Source organism: Protopterus annectens, chromosome 10.part0 (assembly GCF_019279795.1).
Source record: "Protopterus annectens isolate FY-2018-M chromosome 10.part0, PAN1.0, whole genome shotgun sequence".
NCBI classification, from domain to species: domain Eukaryota; kingdom Metazoa; phylum Chordata; order Ceratodontiformes; family Protopteridae; genus Protopterus; species Protopterus annectens.
The window spans coordinates 985,379,851-985,394,334 of record NC_056744.1 but is presented as its reverse complement, the minus strand read 5'-3'; positions in this window follow the sequence as shown (position 1 = coordinate 985,394,334).

Genomic DNA, 14,484 nt, shown 5'->3' with positions numbered 1-14,484 from the left:
CACTTTAATCTTATCCTGAAGAGTGGTGTCTGGAGTCACCTGGTCTCAGGTCAGAAGTACAGTACCCATCCCTTCAGTAGTCTTCCCCAAGGCCAATAGGTAACTTTGGCCCAAGCTGAGAGCAGATGTGGAAGAGTCCACTGAGTTGTCTGCTGTTAATTGTCATGGTTAAAGGCCTAAGCATTAAAAAAGATATGATGTTTATTGGGAACTTAAGTATGGATGCAGGATAGCAACCTTAGGGACTATTGCCCAATGCTAGCTAGCCCCAATCCCAGGGAGGAAGGCAAAGCTCATATCATGTACACAGAAAGTGCAAGTACATTCTGAATGTAATTGTGTGTGTGTGTGTGTGTGTGTGTGTGTGTGTGTGTGTGTGTGTGTGTATATATATATATATATATATATATATATATATATATATATATATATATATAGAGAGAGAGAGAGAGAGAATTTCCCAAAGTTCCCTTACTTTATGGTGTAGTGATCTTTTAGTTGTGCTATGTAAGTAAGGGGTGCAGGAATCAAAGGAAAGCTGTCCCCTTCAAACAAAAGTGATTTAAGTATATTCACAGCAAGTTTCAACATTTATTATTTGAAGTCGCAGTCTCTCATTAGTGTTCACGTATATTGGAGTGGAACTTGTGCGTATCAAGTTTGTCATGTGAATCTCCACCTAGCTAAGCTGTCTCCCCTACCATGGGTTTACCTCTTGCAAGTGAAGTTCCTTTCACTTGATCCCTGATGCCCAAAATGTAGTACTTGCATTTCATAACACACATCTATGTACAAGACCATTCATAAGCCTTATGTCTTGAGTTTAGCATATGGGGGTGATTCTGGGAAGATAGAGGACTTGGTGGTCATTGTTTAAAATGAAAAGGCAGTAAATACTCTTCATGGGACACTGAGGCTCATATTGATATTCTGTGGACTGTTACCATACCATTGTTTTGTACCTACACAGGTAATAATCTTGTTTCACTTTGGGTATCAGTTTGAATTCAAAATGTTGTTTTGTGGAATTTCTGCAGCACCTAGGGTTCATCACCATGTTGGCCACAATAGTCATAGCCTTGCAGAAGAAGTATTTCTGCTTGTTCTTCTAACTAAATGATTGATGACCCTATTGAAGGATTTCTTAGTAGCTGCCATTCAGTGGATGATCTGGTGCTTGAAATCCTTGGAACTGATCACAGACTGGGAAAGCTTTGGCTCAGAGGCTTAAGGCTATGAGCTGGTAACAAGTTTCATCCTGCAGTCATAGGTTTGATTCTCTCTGTTTCTGCAAGTAAACTATGTAACTCTGAGTAAGTTGCATAAATGTTGTCTCAACTGTAGGCTTGCCTGGTTAACAAAAAGGTCTGTTTGGTCCTAGCTTGGTGCTGTTTGCATGACTGAAGATATGGGTGTTACATTAGACTGTAAGGTGTCGGTGATTGCAGACACATTTGCCACTTGTGGATTTTCAAGTGTAAGACCAATGTTGCCCTTTCTTGAAGTTTTAAACAATTCCCAGCAGTCTTCGGAGGCAGGTTTTGATAGTGAATGTTTTGCTGGAAAGATAGGGTGCTCATTTCCTCCTGGTGAGAGTGCTGCACCTTGGCTGTATGTAGCAACTACAGACAGTTTTCCCTGCCATCAAAACCTTAGAGGAGCTGCAAAAATGGCCCTTCTTAATTTGGTCCTACAACTAATCCATTGTGCAACATCTAAGTAAAAACGTCAACACAAGATCATAAACCCTTTTTAAAGTGTTGGTGTTCTTCTTTTAATGGACTATTGATATTCCAAAGCTGCCTAAGGACAACAGTGCTCTTCAGCATTCACTAAAACACACATGCACTCTCAAAGAAACAGCAAACATCTCACATAAGCCAACACCCAGTGGTCCCCCAAAAAGCAAAACCAGTAAGGTAAGCATATACTATACTATTGTCATTGGGGACTTTATTGTGTGACACACAGATGCCCCACTGACTAGGTTAGACAAAGAGAAGACAATGGTTAGTTGCATATCTGCATGCCCTCAAGTCACTGCACCCCATGTCAACAAAACCTGATGATGTTGGTTCTGAGGAAGTCTGAGATGTAATGGTATTTGTTGCTATTTTTGTGCTACTTTTGTGTGTACGGAATAAAATTGAAGGATACTATTTATAAGGGTACTATTTTTAAGGGCATTATATATACATTGTACTAGAGTAGATTTTAATATTTAATATTATATATGCACTCATTTCACTTTATTGTACATAGTCCATTGTGAACAGTTATTTATAGAGCATATACAGCAGTACAAGCAAGGACAGATCCTAATGATGTGTATATGTATATGTCTATTTCAGTGTCACTTTGCAATACGAATTGTCTAATATGTACAGCAGTGTAGGTTATAATGTATTAAGTTAATAGCTTTTGAATTATGAGTGTTTAAGTTAAGATTAAGCACACTAGATGTTTTGTGTGTTTTTTATGTATTTCTTATGTATTACAGGATGGTTATAAATTCACATGCAACATCCGTATTTCCAGCATGGTGCTTTAAGTAACTTCAAGAGATCATGTGATCTTTGGCGCCAAAATGAGTTTAAATAAGGTTGTTGGTATTGCATTAATGGTTCTGAGGAAGTCTGAGATATAACGTTGGTATTTGTTGCTATTTTTGTGCTACTTTTGTGTGTACGGAATAAAATTGAAGATTTTATCCTTGAGTTGTCCGAGCTTCTTGGAGACGTTGGCTGATAACTGCACCCCATGTACCAATATGATTTTATCATAGTCCTTGTGGCTGTAGATGACCTGAGAAATACCTCATTGGACTATATGAAAAGAGATATAATGGTTCTGTCAGAATATGTGTCACAGACAAGTACAAGCATTCTACCTTCACCAAGGATCAAGCGACAGTACGAACATAAAATGTTTGATTTTAGTAATTGGCTTAGTTTGTCTTATCACTCTTTCACAATCCAGTATCTGTCAGCATTTGTGGACATGGTTAACAGACCACATTGCTTTGCCTAGGATGGGCTGCATATGTCCCTCTTAGGCTTTTGGATATTGGCTAAAACTTTATTCATTCCCTTGGAGTCTTTTTTAGACAGTGCCAAAAAGAGAAAGAAACCAACATAGTGAAAAAGTCTCCACGCAACCTTAAGATATTACTGCCTAATGGTAGGAGTGTAAACAAAAAAACTCTGCACCCATCAAGCCCTCCTCACTCTGGAAAATATAAACATCTGTGCCGTGAGCAAGCTGTAAAAAGTACTCCAACAATGCAAGGCTACAGTGTCTTCCACACATTTAGACAAATAACACATACTGGGGCCAGAAGAGATGTCTCTATCTCCGTTGGCAATAAACATACCTCCATGCAAGAAGCCATAGATAAGGACCCTTACTATATCATGTCTAGCTACAGGTCACCATCTCTGCTCATAGAGTCTCCTGACTTTTACCTAAACCTACTAGAGGCATTTACCATACAACCACATTCCCTATTCATATAGACTGGGAAACTTACACTGCCTCAAATTCACAGGCACAATTCTTACTGGACATTATTAACACAAACACCCTGGATTAGATAGTGCATGCTTCAACCAGAACATCAGACATACTGGATCTGGTACTCACCAGCATAGGAGAGCATTTCATCCCTCATGTCACATCCTCACTAGTGAGGTCAGATCACAAAGCTGTCTCCTTTGAAGTGGAAATAACCCAGAAAACCCAACTAAACCAGTAACAGTTAAGACCTATTCTAAGGTAAACTACATCTATTAAGTGACAGTCTGTCAAAATTAAAGGCTGTCCTTAACCCTGGGACCACAGCTACCTAGGCAGAATTATTCACAGACTCCCTATACAAACATGTGAATGGCTGCATAGAGGCTGACATGCCTACCAGAAGTTAACCCAAAACTAACATTAAAAACAAACCTCACTAATGGAATCTTCACATAAACAGGGCAAAAACACTCATGGACAGAATCAGGAATACCAACTCCCTTAGAGACACATATTCTCTTATACAAATAAACAAAAAACTAAGAAGTCTAATTAAGTCCAAAAAGGCCAACTGCGGGGTCAGGACAGCCTTGAAGGGTAAAGGCAATCACAAGGCTTCTTCAAGGCTTCAGGGCTATGTCCAAATCCTTAAAAGTAACATGCAGCAGTGTGCTGAACTGGTAATAAATGGTGCCACCTTCACCAATCAGGGTGACCTAAATCTGGCTGATAAATTCAGCTCAAACTTCACCCCCACCCCCTCCCACCTACTGCAGATGAAATACCCTCCACCATACTTCCTCCAGCTATTAGCAGGGTCCAGGTACTGACAGCACTCACTGTAGAGAAGAACACTGACTCTGTGGGTCTGGGCAACATCCCTGGTTGCCTCCTAAACAGCCTAAAATATAATCTTTTAGGACCACATGAGGCATTCTTACAGCATTGAATTGAAACAGGCTGTGTTCCAAATGAATGGAGGGTAACAACAGTCATTCCCTTCCACAATGTGGATCATCAACCATCCCACGGAACTACAGACCCATCTGTCTAACAAGCCTAATATGCAAAGCAATGGAACAAATTATTATGGAAATGATAAACAAGGACATTGGCAACATACAAATGCTTGACTCATCCCAGTCTGGTTGTGTTAAGGGAAGGTCTTGCCACTTAACCTGGTAGACTTCTTTGAGAGGTCACCAAGGCAATGCACAAGGGTAAGACAGTGCATACTGTGTATCTTAACCTGGCCAAGGTATTCTTTACAATCCCCCTCTCAGGCAGTGCTAACAAGCTGTCTGAGCTAGGCATAAATCCATACATAACTTGCTGGATTGCGGACTGGCTCACAGACAGGATACAAGAAGTCAGGATCAGTGGGACCACTTACTCCAAGAAGACTGGTCATGAGCATAGTACCCCAGGGCTCTGTCGTGGGCTTGCTGTTGTTTGGTATCTACTTCTTTTAATTCAAGACTATTGTTCAAAGCCTCTAGTTCACCAAGTTCACAAATGACTATAAATTGGGAGCTATTATAGATTCCCCCAAGACACCAACTTGCAGGAGAGTTTAACATAGACAAATGACTGATGCCAAAGCCATGGCCTAAAACTCAGTGCTAGAAAAATGCATTATAATGCCCTTTGAGAAACTGTTAACCCAAGTTAATTACTCCAGAGATAATAACACCCCTAAGTGTTGATACAGTAGTTACGGATCTGGGAACATATGTAGACAGCAGTCTGGCCTTTAACCAACACATAGCCAAGATACAGGATAATTCAGGACGTGAGTACCCCGTCCTTCACTGATTGCCTAAAGGCTCTGTCTCTATATTCTTTTTCCTGCAGAATGCTGAGAAGAGGATCATTGCTTTACTTACAAGGCTTCCTCATACCCAGCCTGCCTTTATGGATCTGTTGCACATGCGCAAAACAAACAGTACCAGAAACACTAGATCCAGGGATCTGAACTAGTGACTTAAACAGAATGTGCTGGAGAGACTGTTACATGTCCCAAAGGATCCGTACACTATGGAATAAGCTCCCCATCCCTGCAAAACAGAGTTTATGCCTTACCCTCTGCAAGCAAAACCCTGACAGTTGGTTGGGAAGTCATAAATTTACCCCCAGTCTAGCCCCGTTCTCCCTTATGGACAACAGCTGTCAATAAGAAAAGTATTATCCTAGTGCCTCTCATACAAGTCCGTTCATTACCATCCTTCTAAAATACGTCCCGGCCCACCCCATCCTCGACGGTATCCAAATGGATTTGTGGTGCCTGGCTAGGGTTGTAAGGATCATCGTGGTTATTAGCTTAGTAACAACGTATGAACCTATAAGTATATCATTCTTAACAGTCCACATCCCAGGGGAAATTAATTTGCTGATGGGCTCCCTCTTAATAACTTATGAAGCCATTTCTTGGAGTGCTAGTTCAGCAGCTCTTCCTAGATCCTTTTTCAAGAGGTAAGGCAGTCCAGAGGGGGATCTGATCGTCAGTCAAGAGAATGCAGTAGTTCTCTTCTTCTTCTGCTCAGTACAGCAAAGTAAGAATGTATTCATGATAAATGCATTCTTAATCAGTACCAAGAAAATACTTTTCCTGCATTCCATCCGTTCCTGTGCTTCATCACAGATTTTAGAGAAGGCAGACTAGAATTAATGTTTGTCATCTGTCATGGCTGGAAAAGGTGTGGTTATAGTCTTTCAGTTCCCTGGTAATACAGGAAAGTGTCCTGGTTCTAGCCAAAGAGGGTCCCTCAGATGGGAGGCAGTAACTGCTCCCATCTCAGGGCCTGACTTGTTTTAGATGATTTGTTTCTACCCGGATGGAATTTCAGATGGAACAGAGTTTACTGGGAAGCATTCTGCAAGGTAGACCTACGCTGCTAAGTGCAAAATTCCCTTTGTTTTGGTGGAACAGTGTCTGGGCATCACCCCAGATCATTAGCTTAAAGGTCTTCCTGACATTTTCTCTGACATGTGATCTGGGGGTGTGTGCATATGACAACTGTTTCTGCATATCAACTTGTGGAAGTTAGGATTTTGTTCCAGCATCAGCTGTTCAAATGGTTACTTAACATAGGTAACCTACAGATTCTAGGTTCAACTCACTTTGGTTTCATCAAAGGAAAGTCATGTCTAATCAACTTGGTAGGCTTCTAGCAGGTCACCAAAGCAATAAATGAGGACAAAATGGTGCACAGTGCCTACTTTGACCTGGCCAAAGCATTTTACACAATACCCAACTCGGGCATTGTAACAAACCTCACAGAATTGAGTATTAACCCTAGCTCACAGACAGGACTCAAGAAGTTAGGATAGGGGATTCTACCTGCACATAAAGGCTTGTCGCTGGTGAAGTACTTCAGGGCTCAGTTCTGGAACTGCTCCAGTTTGGCTTTTACTTCTCTGAAGGCAAGGCTAACATCAAAGGCTGCTGGCTGACCAAGTTCACAGACTATGGCAAATTACGTGCAGTCATTGAATTCCCCCAAGATACAAATAGCCTCCAAGAAGGCCTGACATAGACTATTAACTGGTGCCTGAGTTATGCTGTTAAACTCAATGCCAAGAAGTGCATAATAGTTTTGTTTGGTAAGTCAGCCACCCCTGCTAATTACTACATTGATAATACACTCCTAAGAGTAGTAGACCCACTAGTCAGGGGTTTGAAAACATATATAGAGAATGACTCGGCCTTTGGCAATCATATGTTCACAGTAGTATGGAAATCATTCTATGTTGGATGAGCTGTAAAAAGGGTATTGCATCCAGGTACAAAGATATGATTATTCCATTGTAATCTGCCCTTAGAAGACCAAACATTGAGTATAATGCTCCCCTTGGCATAAACCATATCAGACATTTACAGAAAAATGATATGAAGACTGCCTCAAAGCCTTCTCCTTGTACTCAGTTTCCTACAGTCCCTTAGGCTGCTGAAAATTGACGTATGCCTGGCATACAAAATACCCAATCCAGGGACATAAACCTCACCTGTAACCAGTAGGACATGGTGGAGGGACAGTTATGTCTCTCAGAGGCTACTCTTTCTCTGGACCAGGCTTCCCATCCACATGAAGCAAAGTTCATATCTGCAGTTATTCAGTTAAAACTTGGATCAGTGGATGGGGAATCATAAATTTACCCTGGTCTGGCACCTATGTCTCTATTAGAGAAAAGAAGCTTGTAAATGCTCATTGATTCATGCATAAGTTTATATGCCACTACAAAAGCTGAGGAACCAATACCTTTCTAATATTTCTGGGAAGCATAGCTAGGCTTGAAAAGGCTCTTTAGAGTCCTTAGCCTAGTATTCTCTTATGACTATATGGGATCTAATAGGTTTACCTGCTCCCTGTCATCAAAATGCTTGAGTCAAAAAAGTGTCCACCTCTATATAAACTACAGAACATTTTAATATAGTAGTGTTTAGTGTTTTATTCCTTTACAAACAAGACTTTACCCCCAAAAAAAGTTTCAAATCTTTAATCTGACTTTAAAAGCAATTAGTGTGATCACATGACATGTGGACCCAACATGTCATCATAATTAAGGTTCTATGGTCTAATTTGTAAAACATGCATATAATAATACAAATATTAGCATAAGTACTAAAACAAATTAAAAACACAAAACGATTTAAGAAATTAAAAGAATTAAAAACCTAAAAAGAAAATCTTTTTTCCAAGCTTTTCATTTTAAAAACAGTTAATGTGATTACATGACAGCTCCTTATCCCACAGTGACATATTATGATCATGATCTTGTGGTCTAACACTTAAAACACTAATCACATAGAGGATTATGATCAGGTGTATGAACGTAATCTGCTTATTATGTGTTCAAGACATGGAGGCCAAGAAATTCACCTCAAGAGGGAAGCTAGAGAGGTGAATCTTGGCATTCATGTCTAGAATATATAATATAGGGTTACACTTGGAGATCCAATCATAATACTGTGTAGTACATTGAGATTTACTAGCTCCATGTACTACTACTAGGAGGGAAAAAAACAAAGTGTTTTGCTGGCTTTGAAAGCTGATAAGGGAGTTGGCAAGTGCTGTCAGGCAGCAGGAGATGTTTATACATATTTTGTCTGTAAGGGAAGCAGTTTCATTTTGAATGAATCTCTAATCCTCTAAGACAATTGGCAGAAGTGAAGGTGAAACAGAGCTGCGTGAAGTTCTGCCATTGAAGTTTGTTGGCTGGCAACAAAAGTATTTATTGTTGTATACTAAAATTGTTAGTTTTACAGCACACATCTTGAGAACACTCTAGATGGAAATTTAAGCTGGGGGGGGCCTATGTCATTCAGCCTTAATTGCCATATTAACGTCCGATATTTAACAAGTGCTTCCCAGAGCCTCCACTCTAGGATTAACTGGAGCACTTTCTAGTATACAAAATGTAGCAGTTTTAAAATCTGCAAACACGTCTGTCCACAAAGGGCATTATTATTGTTATCCCTTTTGTTAATGGCATAAGTGTTTATATATCCTTCTCTGTAGACATCTCTCAGTTGTGCCTATATAAAGCATAGGGCATGTGACACACACATCCATGCTACGCTACCAGAGTTCACATTAAAACTTAAAATCATAGATTGCTCATAAGGCTTTATGTCATCCAGTGTTTTTAAAATATCCATATTGCCTGAATAAAACAGGTATGTGAATTTTGTGGCCCTGCCCTTTTTGATCTCATCCTTAATTTGCAGTAATAAATATAAAAGATACAGATAAACACTTTCACTAAAGCATCCAGTTCATCATATAATTCTGGACAAAGGAGGTGTCATGTGACTGCACTAACAGATTTTAAGCTGTCTATGCTTATTGTTTGAAATTTTTGTTCTGATGAAGTCCTGTTTGTAAAAGTATGAATGTGTTAAACTGCTGTACAATATTAAAATGTACAATCAATGAAAGACAAATCCGTTTGGAGTGAATGCTCTATTAAATGCAGCAACTATAAACCAAAAGTCAAAACGTAAAAAATAGAGCAAAACAATGAAGGGGTGACCAGTCTTACTGCAATGTTCCGTTAGCAAAATAATCAACTTGAAGTCAAAATAATCCGACGTAGAACTTGAAGTCAAAATAATCCGACGTAAATGTACAATGATTTAAACAGCAGTAGTCATGTTTTTTTATTTCCAAGCATTTTGTTGAGAATGGACAGGTGAGCCTGTTAGATCCCATGGGGGAGACAGCATAACAAACCTTAAAAGAACTGTTTAAACTGCTCATGCTGTTTGTTGTTTGTAAGCTTGGTGTCTAGCTCCAATACTTTTGGCTCACCTGCATCCTGTATGAGTCAGCAGATTGAGCTGTGTTATTTGTTTTCTCCATAAATTATTTTCCAGTGGATATTCTATTTGCTTAAGGATTTCAGAGTTTCAGGCCTTCATGTGTATAGAACTGTATTTAGACTTTTAGAAAGTTCAAGCTTCAGGAGTAATCCACATTTTCTCTTGACTGTGATCTCCATGTTACCCTAAAATGGGTCCAGTTCAGTCACTCTAGTGTTTAGGAGGACGAACGTCGAATTGGCAAGATAAGAATTTGGAATTATGTAACATCGAAGATACAGCTGCAGTACATTTCCTGTACATTTAAAGTGTGTGTTGTTTAGATATATGCATTATTTAGCGCTAAAATAGTAAGGGAAATACCTTTTCAATGGAAATATGTTTGCAGATTTGTTGCATAATAGAAATTGAAATTATTTGATTTGATACACACTACATTTGATTTTACAGTGGGCAGAGCTCTAGACAGGAACTGTAGTGTTTGAGACTATAGAACAGCAGGGATTGGAGTACTGGTCCTTTCCCCACTGTAGTGCAGTCTTAGAGTTGGAATGTATAATTAGCAGGGGTATGTGGGGGGGCACATCTGCCCACATGAGAGAGTGCAGTTGGGCTTGACCCTTTGCTAAAAAAATTTTTTTTTTGAGATTGTCCTGTTTTGATGTTCACTGATTCCAGTTTTTCCACTCAGTGCTTTGATGTTCACTCATCTGAGCATTCAGGTACGTGATATAAATCCCCTGAACCAGTCTTTTCACCTCCTTGTATTTTTAATGAGGCCAGAAATCAGGACAGAGAAATTCCTTTGTGCCATGGGTATGTACCATCAGCTCAGGTTTTACCATAAATAGGTGCATGCGTTTAGAAAGATCAATAGATGTTTCTACTCTTGCTCTCAGGAAGGAAGGGCTTAAATTACCAAACAAACTCTTTACACGTGGCTTGCAAGCTTCATCATATTTTACCATCAGGCAATAAAAAACACCCGTTGTAAAATAATGTCAAAATTCATTCCAGTTCTTATTTCTGGAATATCCCAATTATATCTCTACCACAAACACTTGGCCATCATTACTTACCTTTAACAAGCATTATTGTCTAGATCATGATTACAGGAGTCATATCTCTTTTGGTACATCTGTACTTTGAGCTTTTTGAGGTTTAATACTTGATTTACCCACCTCCTTTGACCATAATACATTTAATGCTTAGGATTCAACCTATTATTAATATCTGTTGAGGCTAGGCCCCATTGTTAGATGAAACAAAATGTAGTTTACTTTTCATAGATGAATCTAAGAAGACTGTCATCTACCAAGGGATGAAATCCTGACAATCTTTAAGATTGGTAAAATCCAGCATTGTTTGCCGAAAGGAGGAGTGATATGGCTAGGTATTATCAACATAGGATTATTAGTGTGTGCCTGTACTCTGCATAACATCTGTAAATGACAGCATATGTACTATGAACAGAAGATTCACCAAGAGTGAGCCCTATATTGCTTACACATGAGCAGATGCCAACTAGAAGAATTTGCGCATACATCTAAAGCTAGACTGACAAGGATCCAAGAGGCCATGAGATGCCATATAGGAGTGCATCTACCCATTTCCACTTTCTGAATATCCTTATCTATAAAAGGAAGTTAAGTTAGTTCTGTAGATTGTTCATATCAAGATATTGTTTTTTGAGAGTCTGAATCATCAAAGTCTTTATAACACAGGTGGAGAATCTCTTATCCTCAGAGAAGAGTAGAGAGTCTGGAAAATATCTGGACCAAGATGTTCAAGGCAGTTTTATAGATCCATGATCTAGTCAAAAGTCATGTATTGGGATGAAGCCATATGGATAACTTCATCAAAGTCAACATAATTAAGTAATTAAGCTTACCCAGTGTCAGGGCCATCTGTAAATGAAACACTGTAATGGACCTTGGAAATATCAGGAAGATGAAACTGCTAATGTTATCAGCAAACGGTTATGCACTTCCAAAACACACACACAGGAAAGAAAACCCTACAGGCAATGATACTGGGCTGCACAGTCTGCCCACCACTCAGAAGAGCATATCCAAATAATTTGATACAGCAGAGATCTCATTGTACCAAAAAATCATGCTTTCTTATGAAATCCCTTATATAGAATGCTGAATAATGGGCATACCAGCTAAGTTTATCTTCTACCTGCATCATAATGATCACTTAAATCTTGACATCCCATAAAGCTCATGATCATCTAATGGCTAGTGGCACAGGAGATCTGGAGCATATAGTTACTGGGCTGACATTACCCTGAGTCCCCACCTAGAATCCCCATTTTGGTTAGATTTATACCACAACAATGTCATGTAGGTCATCAACAGTGATTCTTTCTAAGAGTTGATGCGTTGTAAACATCATATAGCCCTAGTCATGTTTATACAGGTTCCTAGAAAGGGGTGGCTGTGTCAAGTGGTGCACATGCTTGAGGCAAATCAGGTGATGGTCTGTTCAAGACATAGGTCATGTATTCAAATTATTGGTCACAATACTCAGTTGAAAGGCCACAATCTAAGGAGTTCCTTTAATTTGGATAGCAATGGTAACTTCCCAGGTAAGTCCAGTTCAAAAAACTGAACAGCACCAACCATGTTGTCTGTCTGTGAACAAGTTCAAGGAGAAAATGAGAAACCTGTTGCAGAAAGCCATTAAATAACCTGGTGAGTAATACATCAGGAGAACTCTGCAATTTATTCCTGCATCAATGGAATGCAAATTGGTATTACAACGTCCAGCATTCACCTAGGACATCTTTAACTCTGTCTGAAGAAAAAAAAAAACACAGATTATTACATCTGTTTGTGTTTGTAGAGAACATGGAGACTTGTAATTATACACACTGCTAACTGAGGTTAAAAACTACTGTCTTATGATGTCTCAGTAACAAATGCCAGGTCTGCCATATTGAACAGTGTTAACTTCACACCCAGCTATGCACCCTCCCCTCTACAGTCCCTTGACACCAACTGCAGTCATCCCCAGCTCTTCCCGTTCTACTGCAGAGCTGTATGCAACCTACTTTCATCTGTGGCAGCATTGGACAGTTTATTCATGTAGTTTGGTAACCCATGACAACTGCCATGCATTCCTAACATTTATTATTTCATTCCAGTCCCCCAGCACCCAACTATTGCACTCTAACCTACCCATCTATAGCCTTTTTTGTTTAATTTATATGTATTTGTTAACTCAAGTAGAGCACTGGTTTTCATAGACCTTTTTCAGACTGAGTCCCTGAATGCTGTCTGGTAAATAAATGACTTGCTCAGAGTTGGAACACACAGGCAAAGGAAGCTGAGAGAATCAAACCCTGGCCCACCGGACCACAGGAAGCAGATTGTTAACTACAGTAGTCCACTGTTGACAGGAGTTGATTATTAACTCCTCATATTCATTTTAATTCATCTTGCACTACTGCATCCCTTTTTGTCATTCTGGTCACCATCATTTCATTAACTTAACTACCCACCGTCTATACCACCACTACCAGGATTCTGTCACTACTCCACTGGTCACTGGAACATCTTTACTCCCATAGTAATATACTCACCCAATATTCTGCACATCCTGAATTCATTTGTCTCCTACACCTTTCATTTTTTCTTCATTCACACATTTCTTACAAGGAATATAATATGCAAACTCCTTCCTATATCCACATTCTCCAATTTCTCTTATTCTTGTTTCTACTCTGTATAATTTCTCATCCTTTAAACTACATATAATACTCCAGTAGCCTCTGTTTAGTGTACAGAACATGTAAAAATAAACTGGCATACACTTAGTCATGCAGCAACTCACCTGTATAGCTTACAGGTTTAGATTACTATACATTTAGGTACAAGTCTAGGTATACAACATTTCTTAGAGCCAAGGACACATCATCAAAAATGTCCTGCACCCAACCCATTCAAAAGATGTCATACATTTTGGCCTTTATTTGAGTTCCATAAATAATCCATTGCCTTTTCTAAATCTTAAACATTCACCAAATGATTGTGTCTCAGGCAGGTATGTCCGTAGCCTTAAGCGACGTTTTACCTTCGTCTAGGATGATACCTCAATACAAACAAAACATCATTCAAAGGGGATCCAATGTCTGTCAGCCTGGGATGACATGGTCGACAGACCTTGGCGCTTTGCCAGAGATGGTCTTCATCTGTCACCCCTGGGATTTTGGTTATGGTTCAGGCACTTGCTACCCTCATAATGCCTTTTTTAGGCCATGTCACAAGAACAAAATTCCCAGTGTAAAAATGCCCTCTAAAAACAACCTCAGTTATGCTGCTAAATGCTAGGAGTTTAAACCAGAAACTGCACTCACTGGAAGCAGCCCTCACCTTGGAAGATGCTGGCATTTGTGCAGTCTCTGAGACCTGGTTTAAGGCTGCAGAGAGCACCCAGTTATACCAGGTTACATTTCCTTCCACACTATCATACCACAAACTGAAGGCATGAGAACTAAATGAGGTGGTGTATCAATATTCATTAAAGATAAATACACCTCTAGATTAGTTAAACAGCACAATTCCCTTGAATTACTTCAGGTGCAACTGACTGTAGATAAGACCCCTCTTCAGGTCATTGCCAGCTATAGGACCCCCTCC